Here is a 19,586-nt window from a genome sequence, read left to right on the forward strand (position 1 = left end):
AGGAATTGATGTGTACGGTGAGGCTTGAGGAGCAGGTATTCTAGAAGTCAGAACAGTGGGACGGAGTGAGGATGCAGTAGGAGTTGAGACTGGAATGGGAGATGGAAGTGAATTCATGAAGGACCCTAAGGAATTTTGAGTCTATTCTCTAAGTAATAGGAATTCATAAAAGGTTTCCAAGCAGAGAGTGACACAATCTGACCTGTGTTTGGGAAGTTAAGTTTGGTGGCAAAGAAAGGGATAGATTACAGCAGCCAACACTTCAAATTAAAGAGATTATTTAACAAATACTAACATTACAGCAAGAGAACATGCAGTGTTGAGCCACAGCTGTGGCGAAGAAAATGTGAAGGAAAAGAAAATATCAGTGAGGTCTGATGACTGGTGGGACGTAGGAGGTGAGTAAAAAGGGTCAAAATGACTTTGGATAGCACAAGGGTAATGATGCAATTATACCAAGATGTAGATTGGGAAAGTTTGGAAAAGCTAAGATAAAAAAATATTTTTATATATAGCAAGTACTTCAAAATTTGCTAATAGGATGTCTGTGATTTAAGAGATCATAGAGCTCATCAAATATAGGTTACTGACTGGCTGAACATTAGAAGTTGCAAGCAGCAGTATTTTAAAATTAGTGAGGTCTATCACCAGTTGCAATAGATTTGGATTTAAGTGATCTGACTAGGTATCTTTTTATTCATTTGTTTGTTTGCTTTAAAGTTTCCCAAGTGATATGAAAATGCAGCCAGATTGAACCCTCTAAAATACTGTGTATACTTTCAATATTATCCTGATATTCAATGAGATTTTGATTCCTTTGAGAAGTTTCCATGTTTTGACAGATGATTCTCCTGTTTCTTCTCCCATGTATCTGACCTCTCTCTCTCAAGCCATTCTTTTCACACATTTGTCCAGTGAGTCTGATCAGTGAGGTGCCAGGTATTGTTTAGGAAATGGGGTATACCAAAGTAACTGGAGCATGACTGCTGCTTACATTAAATGCCTTTGCAATGATTATTTTTCATAACCTTAAACATCACATCTTTATGCTTAATTCTTAAATTATGTCCCTAGTCCTGCTCTCTCTCCTATTTCTAGTGCCACATTTCTACTTTGCTTTTTAGATAATCTCATCCTGGATATCCTGCTCTCACCACAAACTCAATATTTCTAAATTAAAATTTACCTTCTCTCCAAATCTTCATCACTAGTTCCACAAATATGTAAGGAGCACCTAACAAACATCTTATTCATGCTAACTCATCCATGTTTTCATTCATTTAAATTCACATTTAAATGAATTTGAGTCATCTTTGCCTGTCACCTTTGATACAAGAATCTCCCCTATGTTATCCATGGTTCCACATCCAACACAGGCCTGTTGCCAACTAATATTCCCTTCACTTTTTCCCAGGAAGCAATATTCTCAACTCAGGACCACTTTCATCTTTTTGCTTCCTTCATCATCATTTGTAACCTAACACACATACACAGACCACAGACACCTCAACTGGGAGAATTTTTCTTTAATCAGGGTAGAAAGATATCCTCCTCCTTTTTAATTTTAGTATTTTTCTTTCCCTAAAAGTCACAATTTCTATTGTGTTATTTGCCTCAAACACTGTGTTACTAAACTTAGGTTTGGGGGTATACAAAAGCCAGAGACTGGCTATTTAATTCTTTTTCTGAAATTCTATCCTACAACAATGATGAATGTACTGCTTGGCTTCTAGGATCAGGTGGAAATAATAGGAGAAAAATATTCTGCTAATAATATTGCATTATTTCTAGCTGTATTTTAACCTCTTAGTATTTTACTTCTTCAATAATAAAATAAAGATAATTATACATCTCTCATGCTTATTATAAATATTAAGATGAATTAATAAACAACACTCATTAACTATTATTTTTTCTGATGATCATACACTTCGCCTTTGACATCTGGTAAAATGACGGCTGTTTCTCACAAAAAGAATCAGACAGAGAATATTCGTGTTTAGGGAAAGAAAAATATCAGTTGTGAGTAGAGTTGCCACAGGGTTATCAAAATGCATCTCCTGCACTATTAGTGAATCATTTCTCTCTTAGGGAAAGGGGACAGGTGACGCTGGGCAGCTAGATGTTCTGAAGCAATCCTAGAAAACTTGTCAGATGTCTTGATTAATTGCCATTTTGGAAGCAGAAGTGAGAGCATCACAAAACCGTGAACAAACAGCAGACGTCCAAATAAGCTCCCATCCAGCGCAGCTCCGCGCCAGCCAAGGTATTCAACTGTAAACTGGAGGTCCCTGCTTGCCTTCTCAAGTCATCAAAGAGCTTAGCCAACCAGCAAATGATAACAATAAACAGCTAACCATGCATGAAACAAGAAATCAGAATTTTCTATGTGTATGCATGCTTGAGCTACGAGAGATGCCAGTCACTGAGCTTTAAAAAAAAAAAAAAAAGAAGTCTGACACAACAGCAAGACGGCTATTTAGAATCCCCATGAAGACCTGGGGAAAGGTGCTCAGTACCTTGCAGAGTGGAGAGAAGCTGTGGCCCTTGCAGGCCCTGGGAAATACCTGCAAGAAATGGGACAATTAACCTAGAGCAGACTCTGTCTGCTAAGTGCAGGAGAAGTGCCTTTGGTCAGGCAGAGATTTCCCTGGTGTGGTCTTGTTGAGATATTTCACACAAATTTGAGTTGCCTGGGTTCAGCTGCTCCGCTTGGCAGAGAGAGTCGAATGACCTTACTGCCCTTGCCCTGACTGAGGGGCCGGGTGGAGAGGAATGGGAGGATTTGGGAGGATGTGTGCGGAGCGGCACGGAAGAGAGACCACGCTCACCTGGGGTTAGAGTGGGGCTATGGCACTGCTCTTCTCAGCGCCTCCAGATTCTGCGTTTTGCTCACTGTTCAATTATTTACTGAAAGTGGGAAACAGAATCATGTGTTTTAGCCCTTGATTAAAGAAAGGATAACATTTTGTTAGAAAGTCAGCTGCAGAGATTCAGTCTGAATGTGGCTGCTGCCTCTGCTGAAAGGTTTTGATTTGGCTAATCACAGAGGTCTTTTTGGAATGCTAACTAAGGATTCCAAGCAGAACAAATTCATTCCTGACGAAGTCTTGCAGCCGCCAATGTGGAATAATTTGAATCACGGTCCTGTAAAATTTGATCAGGATGGAATTAAACAACTCTCCCGAAGTGATTTGACAAGTCTCTTTTAAGCAAGGTATTGCAGTGAAACTGGGTAACGAAGGAAAGGCCATTTTCATCTGCAAATCTCACTTGGGGTTCTGCTGCCAAGAGTCATGTTGGGGCTCATACCATGGAGGTTGTGCTTGCTAGCCTGAAGTCAAACTTGAAGAAATCACACAACACTCTCATCCTCTATTCACTACCATTTATGGCTTCATCATTTACAAAGGTAAACAGATCTTTCTAGGATCCATTTATGCTAGGACCATGTCTTGGGGGGTGATGATAACTTTACATGTATTACTCATCTGTGTGAAATATAATTTCTTCTTATTTCTCCTACACTTTACATCTCATACATTTTAAAGGATATAAAGTACACACAAATGGAGAGAAAGTTGAAAACTAGCATAAAACTGACAGCACAACCTTGTGTTACACTGACCCCAAGGTAGAAATCCTCATTAAGTAGCATCTTGATGAAATTCATTGAATCATTAACTTTTGTTCTCATAGCTTACTGGTCAGGCAGTATCAGCTTGGCCTTCCGAGAACAGGATAGGGGTGAGAGGATGGAGGCAAAGTAGGAACACAGACTCCTCAAGTTCTAGTCTATTGCCTGTGAGTTCTGCTGTTGAAAGAAGCAGTTTGTGCCATGCTGATAAAAAGAATTTTCTTTATCTTTGCAAGAAAATGTTAGAGATCATTATTAAAACATTTTACCACAGAACGGTGAAACATCTGAAAAAAATTTTTTTTAATACTATACCTTTTAATGCTTTGCCTCTTAGATACTAGGCGCGATAAGGGACATTTTCTGAGAATGACATATAGGTTGCAGCTAATTAAATTTTAGAAGATGTGTGTGGTGACAGTATGATGGGTCAAATGGCAGCTGTTTGCAAAGGAAAGGAAGGTGGAAAAAAAGAGTATCGTAGATGGAAAGTAAAAAGTAAAATTAGTGTTTCAGAGAAAGGTGAATAGGAGGTTTCAGAGGGCTGTAAGATGATCCAAGAAAAATACACTGTAAAAATTGCTGCATTTTTCCAACAGGCATAATATGATATTTACTGATTGACTTTCCATGTTATTGATGCTTGGTAACATGGAAAATACTATTCCTAGAGCCAGGAGTCAAGCAAATGGTTGGCTTCTCACATGATGAACAGGCTCTCACTTCAAGTTATTTATCCAGTAGGATCACTTCTCCACGTTGTCTGAGACATGCAGAGTGACATTGTGGGTAGAGGCCAGAGGGTGCAAAAGCCTGAAAGTGTGATATTTACCTACAAATGCATATGCAAATACTCATGCTTAATGTTTAATGCAGTCTCTAAATTCAAAGAGAATTCTTTTTAAACTTAGCTTTGATTTTCTAAAATATGGCAAAAATTTCCAGGGTGGATGAAGGACCACTTTTTAATTTTCATTAGACAATCACCAATTCCAATAATGAGTACCAAGACTAAGAAATTACGTTAACTTATCTGACTTATTTTCTTTCACATTCCTACTTTAGTTCCTTTTATTTTGCAGATGAAATGGCCTAAGTAAAGAAATAAAAGCTTTTATCTTACCACAACTCTTTCCCTATGGCTTAAAATATTTTTTAAAACATCTCTGATTGCATATAACTAAAAACATATATATATTTTATATTTTTTAAGCCACTCAGTCTATGGTACTCTATTATAGCATCCTGAACTAAGACATGATCATACTTGACAAATTATAATTTTTCTTTGCTATAATTATATGTATATATATTATATATACTTCTTTCACAAGCAATTATTTGTGAAATATAAGACTAATACAGGAAATACTGAATAAAGAAGTAGATATTGTTGAATCATATAATAACAGAATGCAAAAAAGAAGAATTTTGTTTCCTCTACTTAATTCTAATGTCAGCGTTGATTTAAGGGAGAGAAGAATGCTTTTATAATAATAGGCTTGCAAGTAATTCTTCACCTGTGGTTTATCATGGCCTGGATTTTTGTATCACCTCAAAATTTATATGTTAAAATTCTAACCCACAATGCGATAGTAATAGGAGATGAAGCCTTTGGGAAATGATTAGGTCATGAGCATGGAGCTCTCATGAATGAGATTAGTGCCCTTATAAAAGAGATTTTGATAGCTTCCTCATTTTCTCTTCCCCATGTGAGGATGCTGCAGGAAGACTGACATCTGAAAAACAGGAGAAAGGCCCACAGTAGAGACTGAATCTGCTGACATCTTGATCTTGGACTTCGCAGCCTCCAGAACTGTGAGAATTCAGTGTTCGTTTTTAAGTCATCCAGCTATGGTGTTCTGTTATAGCAGCCTGAGCTGAGACATGATTATACTTAATGGATCACAATTTTTCTCTGCTATAATTTATTTTAAAATAAATTGTGGAAAAATTCACAGATAATGAAGATCTTATTTTAGGCAAATTGGAAGGGATTCCAAATGCTATTCATATTAAACGATAAGCCCATTTTGTCTGATTTACTGAAATAAGAATGCCAAGTCATTTGTCATCTCCTGGCCTTAGAATATCTAGCTGGAAACGGAAATACTGACCTTAATGAAATTCGGGAGAACTGTTAACATCTATAACTAATATATATGGTTGTAACATATTATCGTATATACATCATTGTAACGGTAAATATAAAAATAGAATATTTTGTTTTTCTGATTCTCATGTTAAAACCAGAACTAAATAATTTTGATTTTTAGAAAGAATTTGTATCCTTAGGAAAACAAGCATTAAATATTTTGAGAAATATATATAAATTTTACAGATTCCTGGCAAATTGACACTAGCCTCCATCACTGCCTTCGGCCATGATATAACTGCCAATTTCATGGGGTATGACTAAGCTCTTCTCTCTGGTGTCTCTGAGCTACTCCTTAAAAGTTTACTGGCCCTATCTTAGACTATTTTCCTTCTATTCCTGTGAAGTTGCATTTTTTCAGTTTTTCTCTCACTGACTCCTGCTTTCTCCATTTCCTGTTGTAGCTCCTCTTCCCACTTCTGCTCCATAAATGGGACTCTCTGCCAAGTTCCCATTCCTTTTCTATGCTTTCTCCCTCATACTTTTCATATACTCCATGGCTTCAAATTTTACTGCTAAGTTGAAAATTTCTGAGGTCATCTTTTTAGCAGCAGATCTCTCTTCTGGTTCCAGTTAAAATTTCAGCTCCCCATCCATAATATCCATATGTATACCCTATGCAATATTTCTGGCCTCCAGCCTTTTCTGATTATTCTGGGCTTGGGGAGTATATTTTCCTTGGTGCACTTGATTCCAGATTCTCCCCCTTGAAGAGCAACCATCTCTCTATTTCAAGCCTCTAGGCTCCTGATCAATACATTCAACACATTCAACTGACTCCTTAATAGTTCTGAGTTAATGTCAATAAGTTATAGCAATTCAACTTATTATACAAAGGACTCTTGATTTATCACTCTACCAATCTGATCCTTTTCTGGTGTTCTTTGCCTCAGTGAATTATATCCCTCTCTATATTGTTTTACACATCAGAAACATGGGAGCTATCCTCCACTCATCTGCATATTCAATCTAATCCAATCTCACTATTGATTTAATCAGAGCTGCTGTTATCTTTCTGCATATTACCACATAGCTTCTTAACTATTCTCTTTATGTAAGCACTTTTTTCTTCTCTACTCTGTTTTATTCACTGTAATGACATTCAGTCCCCGTTTCTTCTTTCTTCATTTATCTGAAATTCTACCCATTCTTAAAATCCACATCTTCTTCAAACTCTTTTGTGACTCCCACTAGCCCTCAAATTTTATTTTAGTTTTTAGAGTAGCAATGTGTTGGCAAGCTTATTCACTTTGGTTATACCCATTTCACAGATGAGAAACTTAAGGCTCCAAAAGAGATATTATATGCCTGAAGTCAACAAGCTAGCCTGTAACAGAGCAGGGCTTTGAGAGCAAGTTCATATGTCTTCGAATTCATCCATTTGTGCAATACTACCTCCTGCAATATTTAGTCTTGTATGTAACATATTAGTGTTACTATGGTATTCAATTTGTGCTTATATTCTTTCATATTCCCACCTGGAGTACAAACACCTTGAGACAAGTACTATTGCTTCATTCATTCATTTAACAGATATTTTTGTCTATTACATATCTGACACTACACTAGGACCCAGGAATACAGAGATGGCATGTCAGATTTCATAAATAACTAATCAACTCCAGCATAAAACATATTGTATGGCAGATCTAAATAATTATTAATAAACTATGAATATGCTCTACTTTTATTTTAACTCTACTAATAATCTTCATTACATATAGCCCTTCATGAATCCAGTTATTAGAATGTTGAGAAAGTAACTTATAGCTGTTCATGATATAATTCAGATTTGGAAGATATAAGCAAATTCTTTGGAAGATATACTCCTATAAGATACTCAGAGGTACACTTTTTATATAATCTTGAACATATAAGGTTCAAAATAGATGACATGTTTAACAATATATATGATAGAAATTCACAGATGGAGTTCAGAAGTGATTAAATACATAAATGCCAATCTTTGTGTGATAATAGCCATAGCTTTCTTGTGATTAATAGAACGCAGGTAGAGGATTCAATGGCTCAAATGTTCAATAAAAACCACTACTGTTAAGCCTGGGAAAATCAGGAAGGTAAGATATGGCCTTCTGGGTATTCTGAATGACCTAAGCTCCTCTTCTTTATCCTATGGGCAACTTGGACAGAATAGATGGGGTCAATCTAAGTACTAGGATCAAGTAGGAGGCTACAAATGGGTCCAGAGTAGTTGATAATGTCTGGGACTGTGAATATGTCTGGGAAGTTCAGCGTATTCTCAATGGCCAAATAACCCATGCTTCATGAGTTGTCACTATGTTTAAAAAATGAAATAGTCACTACATCCATAGACGTTAGTATTTCTACATTGTCAGTCTGTCATTAGTGGTCAGCCTGTCTTAGGGTGATCTACCTGTCTGGGCCATGAGAGGGACTTGACTGTGAATGTGTATAGACTATTGATGTATCTAAATTGGTCATGCTTGGGAGATGTGTTTGCCTGGAGTCATCAGTAAACTCTGGCTTGGTCAAGTGTTGTTTATGCCTTTCTATCTTTTTTACAATTTATTTTATTGTTGTTGGGGAGAAGTGGCTCAAAGGAGATCTGAGGAACGGAGTGGATGATGATACCATTTGTTAAGACAGAAAACATTACAAGAAGGAAAATGGTGGAAATGGGGAGAAATGTTTAGCTTTGAGTATGTTACACTTGCCAATAGACAGTTGCATATATGAGTCTTGAAGTAAGGAGACTTGTCTGGGCTAAAAGATCAGCTTTTAAAGATACTGGTGTAAAGAGGCCACCACTGAAGCCAAACCAATGGGAAGAGATTGCCTACAGAGAATATATAATAGACAGCATGAGAAGAGTTGAGAGATGGTAGCTCGCCTGTATTTAGTGCTTGTTACGGGGAACTCTGCATGTAGTTGATATACATCAAGCCCAAAATTATAATTTGATAAAGAAATGAATAAATCCCTCTAACTTAAAGGGTCTTCTCAGAGCAAAGATAGAATTTTGCATATTAAAAAATTTAAAGTTTGGTGTCAGCTTTCGATTTGATTTGGTCTATCCCTGTGATGCAGCAATTAGCTGGCAATGGCCTCTTTGCTATGTCTGTAAGGGAAGGACACTGTGGCCTGGGCCAGAAGATTCTGACAACAGGTACTATTAGGAGTGGCCATTCAGGGAAAGAATGTCCTCAAAAAGAGTACAGGAATGACTTGAAGATATTGTTGATTCAGCTCCAGAACACTACAATAAAGCAAGTCACACAGATTTTTTGGCTTCCTAGTACATATAAAAGTTATATTTACACTATACTATAGTGTACAAACCTTTAATTTGTTAAAAATGCAATATCTGCAAAGCACAATGAAGTGGAGTGTGATAAAATGAGGTGTGCCTGTAGTAACCTTATAATAGACTTATTATTTAAACCTTAATAAGAGCTTAAAGCTTAATGAATAAATGAGTGCCTAAGAAAAACTCTTGTTTTTTGGATACTGGAGTGGGGATAGAAAAAAAGGAGAAAGAAGAGAAAACTCAAAATTCATGGAAAATTAAATTATGTGAGATAGAAATGACAAGGTAGATAGGTCCCTGAGACATGAAACAAAATGTTAATCATCTCATTTGAGGTTACTATCTTTTAGTGTTGTTGATGCCATTATTATAACAAGTCTTTCTTTAGTTGGACTCCAGTGCTTCATTATGCACTGAGTTTAATCACAATTTATAGTACTTATATATGAAAATCTTTTAAAATTATAGAGAAATTAACAATTTTAAAATGCTGTCAGGTGTTTTTTATTATTATTATTTCTTATTTGTCATTCCAGGAAATGTGTGGCCTGTTGGTTATCCCATTAGTGGTAATCACACCCTTCCCATGTGATCATATCTTTTCTAACATGAATCCAGGCAACTGCAGACCTCCTTTAAGATAGTTTAAAGCTTGGCTAAGCAGTGTGCTCTGAGACACATCATCCATGGAAGGTACATTTTGCTCACTACAATCACTTATTCACGATCTCTCAGATGCTCAGGTGCGCTGAAATATAGCTTTGAAATGGTAGCTGACATTCTGCTGCTCATTGTGTTTTCACACAATGCAGCCCTTGATCATGTTGTCACTTCACATGAACAGACTCAGACGGAAAGCCCGTTGACTTTTGCTGTGTTCTCAGAAATGCACAAAGAAGCTGGCTTTGGGAGAGTCAGATCTTGAATTTTCTAACCTGATTGAGCAATATTTCACCTGGCTGCAAAGCTACCATATGCTATACACTTTCCAATTGCCTTTAGACTTGCTAAATGCATTTATAGACTAGAACGAGCAGTAGGAAAAATGCAGTAGATGAATTGAAGTCTTTTTCACACTGCCCCTTTTATTATTGTATTATAAAAACCCAGGCTCAAAATAGATTAAGGTAGATTTATCTTCTAATGAAAATCGCCAGGAGGTTTGAAGTCAAATATTGTTATCTTTTTCTCATGTCTCCAGTGCAGGACTTCTTTGCAGAGCCGACCTTGCAGTATCTTCCTAGAGGGAGCTATGATGATGATTTTGGACTGACTTCCTTCAGAAGGGACGCTTAAAAGAGACAATGAAGCCAGCATGTTTCCTTTAGGGTTCCATTGTCCAAGGTTGTGCGTGTCAGCTTTTCCTGAGAGCAAAGGATAGAAAAGTTCAGAGGCATTGTGTGCAGCAGCAAAGAGCAAGTTCTCAGGACATTGTTAGGAAGCTGGTCTCAAGTGCTCACGGGGCCATCTGTAGCACTAAGGCGGTGGCTTCATAGCTAAAGTAACTGAAGGCTGGAAGTTGGACGGGTCTAGATCTCAGACCTCTCACACATTCCCGCTGGCGGGGCACTGAACAGAGCCACAAAGCAGCAAGCTGTCAGGGCTCCTCCCCACACAGCAAGACAAATAAATGCCTCTCCCTGTTGTCACTGCAGCCTCACCACACCTGATATGGTCTCTCAGAAACTTGTTTAGTATGAAAGTGATTTTTACCAATTGCTTCCCGTCTTTTCATTTCTTCTTATATAAACCAGAGGGGAAATGACAATTTTATGCTTCCTTTTGGTTTTAGTTTCTTCCTGCATAAATTTCAAAGGTCATAACAGATAAGAGGATGGTGTTGATGTTGGGAGGAATAAACACTGAGGTAAGGAAAAAAAAGGAGATAAGAGAATGGCATTTAAGGAAAGATTGTTCTCAGGCAGCATTTCCCAAATATCTATAAGAAGATCACACTGGGAAATACAGTAATGAGAATTTAATGTCAAAATGATTGTAATTTTATGCCTATTTAGACTCGACATGACAAAAAATTCTCTTAATCTTAATTAGAAATAGGTAAGGGCATTTTAATTTTTCCCCACAATCTGCATAGCTCCTGGAATTAATTGCTTTCTGAGAAAAATGGGTAATAGAAAAACATGACTACTGCATCATATGTTATGGAGAACATAAATAGGATTGCACCAATTTCTTAACTCCCTGAACTGGAGAAGCATCTCAATCTAGCTGGTAGTAATTAAAGTTCTGTCTTTCAGAATGGAAGGTTTTACATTTTATGTGTATTACTGTACAATCACCTTACTATGAATGAATTTCATGTGCAAATGGCAAAGCAAGCATGAAGAACTGATTTAGGTAAGTACTTTGTATCCATACCCTGAAGAAAAGTGTCAATAAAATTTTATGCTGCTTATAATTTTAAAGATTTTTGCAATTTGATGAACAAATAGATCTGCTATATGGATATGCTTATCTGGAATTTACCTACTGTAGTAAAATCTACCCCCTATCTCCACTTTTGCCCATATTTTTTAATAATTTACAGAAACACTTAACATCCAGCCAGGGGTAGCTGAATATGATTGATTAAATTTCAACTGCTTTCGAGGCCTGAGGGTCAGAGCAAGATGGCCCAATAGAAACCTCTAGCGATTTACCTCTAAAGAAATGCCAAATTCGATAACTATCCACTCATGCAAACACCTTCAGAAGAACCAAAAATCAGGTGAGCAATCATGCTACCTGGTTGTAACATTATATGAAGGAAAGAGGCACCAAAGAAAACAGACAACACAGGCAGAAAACACAGTCTTACATTGTTTACACCGTCCCTCCCCCATTTTCTGGCTGTGCCACTCCAGTGCACCAAGTGGAGAGAGAATCTGTGTGTAGGGGGAGGGAGGATAAAGTGAGTGTGGAACTTTGCATTGGAACTCAGGGCCACCCTGTCACAGGATAACACAGCATAGGTCTTCCCAGCACTGTGGATGGAGCATTTAGACCAGCCCAGCCAGAAGGAAATCCTCTGCCCTAAACTCCAAGTTCTAGCTAGCCCCACCACAGGCTGACAGAAAAGCAGCCTTGGGCCTGGAATAAATTTGTAAGGCAGTCAGGCTACGAAGGCTGTAATCCTTGAACAATACCTGCAGGTGTGCTAGCTCAGAGTCAGTGAACATGGGGTGCATATGACCCAGTGAGACATCAGTGGTGGCAGCCAAGCCAGTGCCTGTATCTGCTCTTCCCCAATTCTAGGCAGTGCAGCTCAGGAATCTTCTTCCACTCGGGCAAAGGAAAGGGGAGAGATCAGAGGGCTTTGCTTTGCAACTTGGGTACCAACTCAGTTACAGTAAAATAAAGTACCAATCAGATTCCTGAGGCCCCTGATTCTAAGCCTTAGTTTCTGGAAAGCATTTCAAGACCCACCCTGGGCCAGATTGAAGCATGCTCCCTGAAAGGAAGGATTCAGTCCAGACAGGATTCACCACCTGTTGACAAAAGAGCCCTGAGGCTTTGGATAAACATCAGAGGTAGCGGGGCAACAGTTACCACATGCTCTGGGTGAGACTAAGCTGGCTTCAGGTGTGACCTGGGGCAGTCGTAGCTACAGTGGCCATGACAGAGTGCCCACATCACTCTTCTCTCAACTCCAACAGTTTGGCACAGAGAGTGAGGGAAGAGATTGAAATACATTGCTTGGTAATCCAGGGGTTCCCTCACATGTGACCCAAGTCTACCAAGGCAGTACCACCAGGAGTCTGCAAGACTCAGAGCATTACTGGACTTGGGGCACACCCAGTACTGGACTTGGGGCACCCCCACATTCACTGCTGAATACTACCAAGCATTCAAAGAAGAAATAATACCAACTGTACTTAAACTATTCCAAAATATAGAGGAGGGAATACTCTCAAACTCATTTTACAAGGCATATATCAACCTGATAGCAAAACCAGACAAAGACACAACAAAAAAAGAAAATTGTAGGCCAATACCTCTGGGGAATATAGATACAAAAATTCTTAACAAAATATTAGCAAACCAAATTCAACAACACATTTAAGAGATTATTCATCATGATCAAGTGGGATTCAACTCAGGGATGCAAGGATGATTCAACATATGTAAATCAATCAATGTGATACATCATATCAACAGAACAAAGGACAAAAACCATATGATCACTTCAACTGATGCTGAAAAAACATTTGATAAAATTCAACATCCCTTCATGATAAAAAAAAAACTCTCAAAAAACTGGGTATAGAAGGAACTTACTTCAACACAATAAAAGCCATATATGACAGACCCACTGTTAGTACCATACTGAATGGAGAAAAACTAAAAACCTTTCCTGTAAGATCTGAAACAAGACAAGGATGCCCACTTTCAGCACTATTTATTATTCAATGTGACACTGGAAGTTCTAGCTAGAGCAATCAGACAAGAGAAAGAAATAAAGGACATCCAAATTGGAAAGGAAGAGGAAAAGACAAATTATCCTTGTTTGCAGATGATCTGATTTTATGTCTAGAAAACCTAAAGACTCCACAAAAAATCTATTATAACTGATAAACAAATTCAGTAAAGTTTCAGGATACAAAATCAACATACAAATATAAGTAGCATTTCTATATGCCAACAGTATACAATCTGAAAAAGAAACCAAGAAAGTAATCCCATTTAAAATAGATACAAATAAAATACATACTGAGGAATAAACTTAATTAAGAAGTGAAAAATCTGTATAATGAAAGCTATAAAGCATTGATGAAAGCAATTAAAGAGGGCACAAAAAAATGGAAAGCTACTTCATGCTCATGGATAGGAAGATTCAATATTGTTAAAATGTCCATACTCCTCAAAACAATCTACAGATTCAATTTAATCTCCACCAAATACTAATGACATTCTTCACAGAATGAGAAAAAATAATTCTAAAATTTATATGAAACCACAGAAGACCCAGAATAGCCAAAGCCATTCTGAGCAAAAAGAACAAAACTGGGAAAATCACACTACTTACCATCGACTTATACTACAGAGCTGTAGTAAACAAAACAGGATAATACTGTCATAAAAACGGATATATACACCACTGGAACAGAACAGAGAACTCAGAAATAAATCCACACATCTATGGTGAACTTATATCTTCAGCAAAGAACATACAGTGGGAACAGAACAGTCTCTTCAATAAATGGTGCTAGGAAAACTGGATATCTCTATGCAGAAGAATGAAACCAGACCCTTATCTCTCAACATATATAAAAATCAAATATAAATAGATTAAAGATTTAAATATAAGACCTGAAACTATGGAACTACTAAAAGAAAATATTGGGAAAATGCATCAGGACATTGGTCTGGGCAAGGACTTCTTGAGTAATAACCCCCAAAGCACACACAGCCAAAGCAAAATTGGACAAATGGTATCACATTAAGCTAAAAAGTTCTGCACAGCAATCCCAATGTTAGGTATATATCCTTCAAAAAGGAGATCAATATAGCTAAAAGATATCTGTACTCCCATGTTTCTTGTAGCACTGTTCACAATAGTCAAGATTTGGAATCAACCTAAGTGCCCATCAACAGACAGCTGGGTAAACTGTGGCATATATACATAATGGAATATTATTTAGCCATAAAAAATCATGAAATCCTGCCATTTGCAACAATATGAATGGAACTAGAGAACATTAGGTAAAATAAGCCAAGCACAGAAAGACAAATCTATCGTGTTCTCATTCATATGTGGGAGCTAAGTATTAAAAATAATTGATCTTATGGAGACAGAAAGTAGAATGATGGTTACCCAGGGCTGGGAAGGAGGGATAAAGTGGGGATGATTAATGGGTACAAAAGTATAGATATATTGTTAGATAGAATGAATAATATTTTATATCACAACAAAATGATTATAATCAGCAATAAGTTGGGGTATACTTTAAAATAACTAAAATAGTGGTATTTAAATATCCCTAACACAAAAAAATGATAAATGCCTGAGGTGACGGATACCCCAGTTACCCTGATTTGATCAGTATATATTGTATGTCTGTATCAAAACATCACATTTATCTTATAAATATATACAACTATTATGTACTTATAATAATTAAAAATAAAAAAAAATTTAAACTGTTTTCTACCAACCTGCAACTTTGCCAGACCCTTCCACAAAAACCTACCGGATCCTCTGTGACACTGAGTATCCTCTGAAGAAAAAATTTCTCAAACAACATAAAAATGAAATTTTCATTTCTTCCTCTTACTTTTTATTTTTGCTTATTCCAAGACACTGCTTTAACCTAAATTCAATTATGCTCTGGAGATTGTGTTCATAACTGGGCCAGACTGAAAATGTTTGCTTTTATCCATATTACCCGAAAACGTAAGAGCGGTTTCACAGGAAAAGCTCAAAAACCAGAATAATAGAAATAAAGTTAGAAAAGAAACCAGCCAAAACTGTTGGCATAGGCACTGGTTTGTATATATGTGTAAGCTGGTGTGAAATACAGCACACTCTCTGCCAACCTAAGATGTATCCCTCTCTCCTATCCTTTAGCAGAAAGCCACAGAAAAATTAGAAGACTTATATGTACTTATAGGAGCATAACTCACATTAGGGGAGAAGAAAAAATAGACACTGCTAAGGTAACCAAACTTTATTTTGTCTTATTTGCCTGGTGAAGTTCTGTAACCTAAGATCAGAGTCCATATTTGCTGTTTGTTGTTTTGTTTTATAAAGTGACTCAAGATAAGCCAAACTGACTAGTTGATACTAGTCATTTAAAAATGTTTAGCAAAGACAAGCCATTTTATAAGTCTATATTAAAATAACAAACAAGTGAATGAATAAATTAATGATACCTTGTATTTAATTTGTGATTGTGATCATGGTGCGAGAAATTTATGAAAATATAAAGAATGAGCTCAACATTTTTTAATTGAAGGCTTTAGATACCTTTTTATGAATATTGCACTGAATTCCAATGTACAAAATTAATGAGTGTTAATCATAAATAATGGGTTTGTTGAATTAGACTACTTTAATCTCTTCATTAGCTATTAAAATTGTGGACCTAAATATCATGGTTACCCTGAGTCTTATAATGTTTTTAAAAAGTTTCTTTCCCTTAAAAACTATTTTTTGAGCACCGCTGTGTGCCAGACCCTATTTTAAATGCTAAGGGTAGTGCAGTGAGTAATAAACGTATGACTTCCTGCCTTCTCAAAGCTAACGTTCTAGTAAAGGGAGATAGACAATAGTAAGAAGCAAGTAACATATAAATAACAAGGAATGATGAATGTTCAGGAAATAGAATAAAGAAAGGAAGGGAAATGGGTTTAAATTTAATATAACGCAGTTAGGAAAGGCCCACTGAAAAGGTGACATTTGAGGAAAGAACAATGGATGAAGAGGAAATGAACCCAGAGGTAGAGGGAACACTAGCAAGTGGTACAGCAGGACAAAGGTTCTGAAGCAGAAACATGACTACTGGGTCAAAAGAACAGCAGGGAATCCAGTTGCATGGAGTGGAAGGAGGGGAATAGTAGGGTGTGAGTGGTTCCAAGTGCCGCAGATCATGTAGGGTCATTGTTAGGACTGACTTTATGTTTGAGTGAGTTGGCAAGGTTGGTATTTTCACCCTAAAATTTCCACTACTTGGATATCTACATTTTATTTTAATATCAAGATTCATTTGACAGTTACTCTTTCTGAGCATGAGTTCAAAACAAAGCTAATCCCTGTGACTTCAGCTTCTTCCTGAGCCAGGAAAGAGAGTTTTATTGTATTTTCTCACATGATTGTTCATATTGTCAGACACATATAAGAGTATGAACATTTGATGACGGGCATGGGAATTAAAGCAATGTACGTGGGGTCTAAATTGGACTCTGAAGACCTAGATATGCTTCTCATTCTGATGATCATCCTGAAAATCCCAAGGTGGGCTCCTCTGTGCAGTAGGTTGATGACAAGTGGAGGGTTAAGAAGAATATGGGAGCCAATATCCATGTTCCCAGGCCTTTTCCCCAGAGCCAGAACTGGGGCTGACCACATGGAGGCTAACGCTTCAGGAACATGTGGACACAAAGGAGAGGAGGCACTTACTTTTAGCAGTCAGAACTCAGAATAAGGAGACCAGTACCCCCTGGTTCCTGAGCCCTGGAGGTCTGGCTTTTATAACAAGGCACTGCCAGGGGCCCTAGTATCCCCACACAGCTACAAAGCCAGTAGGGATAAGCAGTGTTCTGCCTAAAAAAAAAAAAGAAATCCATACCTCCCTTTCTGATGTAATGATATGCGTGCTGGATAATTTGCAGCTGATTTCTAATATTTTACTCATAATTGAAAATAAAAGAGTTTAGATTTAAACATACCATGAAATGTTTTCTGTCCTTTCAGTGATGCCTGAGTGTTGTAGCCAATGCTAGATTACTCAGTAGAAAGACAACCAGTCGGATGGAGACCTTTTTTTTAGAAATTTGATAATCAGTTTAAAAAAACATATAAACTCATTCTAAAGACTTATTTTCTTACAAATATTTTACCATGTAGTAGTGTTTCTATTTTCCATTATATATGGTAGGATGCTCTAATCTTTTATGGTAAAGGCCTCTAAAAAATTATTTCCTGCTTGGCTTGAGTTAACTTCTATTCCTCTCTTGAGCTGCAGATATTTTCTTTGTGGATAAGCTGGTAATATTTTCAGGTAATGCTTATCAGCAAGGTGTTTTGAGATCCTGCTGATTAAATTTTGGGTTCAGCAATTTGTGATATGAGAACAATCTAAAGCTTCACCAAAGAAACAGTTAAGCAACTTATCTTGAGAATGCAGATATGACAGAAAGGATTTAGTCAATGCTAACTGATGGTTAATAATGAACTCATTTTCATATTATTATATTATACATACTATTAATATTTATGAATGTTAAACACAACAGTCAAAAGATAGTCAAACACAACAGTCAAAAGATAGTTTCAAACTTCAAGCATTCTCATCATTAATTACCATAGTTTTGTGGAATCAAAGACATGTTTGATTGTTAAGACTCCATTATTTCAGGTAAAATCGAAACAAAATAAGTCGTCTAATTATTCTATAACTACCACCAGTGCTAAGCAGCATTCTGACATCAGAGATGTTAAAATATTAAAATAGGTGTACTGTGAAATCAGTGAACTACAGTAATTAAATCATTCATCCAACCTAAACTATTAAGGACCTACTATGTTCCACGTACTGGGAGAGGCCTCTAGTCATAAAATGTCGAATCAATAAAATGAACTCTCTATCCCTATGCTGGTGACGGTTTTGTGAAGTAGATAGACAATTAAACAAGTAAAAATCATGAAGTTTGGACAAGTGCTGTGATAGGAGAAATATAGACTGATGTTTGAGCTGAGACCCAAGTGATATATAGATGCTAGCCAGATAACGTGTAGTGGAAATGGGGTATCAGAAAGGATGTTCTAACTGAAAGAAACAGACCAGAAGCGATAGAAAGGGGATGGCGCATGTGTATGTAAGAGAGAGAAAATATTTAGTGTGGCTAGAACATACTATTTGGCCCTGATGCTCTTCAGGACATGCTACCTCAAATTATGGCATATTGGTACTTGAGAAGAGAGAAGAAGCTGGAAAGCCTCTGTCACATTCCCCTTGCCCTTCATCCCTGAAACGTGCTGTAAAACCTAGGAAGGTTACTCTCTGACTTTCACCTACCATTCTCCTCTGAAGCAGGTTCGAAGATCCTTATTTGAAAGGTACCATCCCTATACCTGGAAGGAAGGAATACCTTCATCTCTGAAGACACAGGAACACAGAGAAGAATCCAAACAAACAGGCCTTGCTAAGTTCTCCCTAGTCTAATGCTAATAGATCATACTCCTTTGTGCAATCATGCTTCCTCACGACTGCCCACCCTTCACCAAACCTACGCATGAGAAAACAGATTTCTGCCGTTTCTTAATACCTCTGGCTTAATTTTTTATGAAGGCTCCTGTGTCACTTAAAGCTTATATTAAAAAAAATTGTATGCTTTTCTCTAGTTAATCTGCCTTTTGCTATAGGAGTCTCAGCCATGAACCTAGTGATGGGTGAGGAAAAGAAATCTCTCTTCCCCGACAGGCCATAAAGTTAGAGCATCAAGAAATGTGATTAGAAACAAAAAGAGAAGTTCCTGAAGGGTTGATGAGCAAATAGTAATGGAAAACTACATTTAGATCTATAATAGCTATCAATTAATACAGTCAGGGTCCAAGTCATCCTGAGAGCATCTTCTCCTTGAGATCCCCTGTTTCCTTTGGAGAAAATGGAATTAAGTGTTTGTGGGGAGGGAAAATGTTTACCTGGGGAATCAAACTGTAATTAACAGAACTTTTTGACTTGAGACATACAGGTGTGCACATGCAGTACAACCTGACACATGCCGAGAAACTGGCTTTGCATCTGGAAACCCTGAGACAGGATGTTGTCTGAGAATTATTCTTT

This window comes from Lemur catta, chromosome 12 (assembly GCF_020740605.2).
Source record: "Lemur catta isolate mLemCat1 chromosome 12, mLemCat1.pri, whole genome shotgun sequence".
Lineage (NCBI taxonomy): Eukaryota > Metazoa > Chordata > Mammalia > Primates > Lemuridae > Lemur > Lemur catta.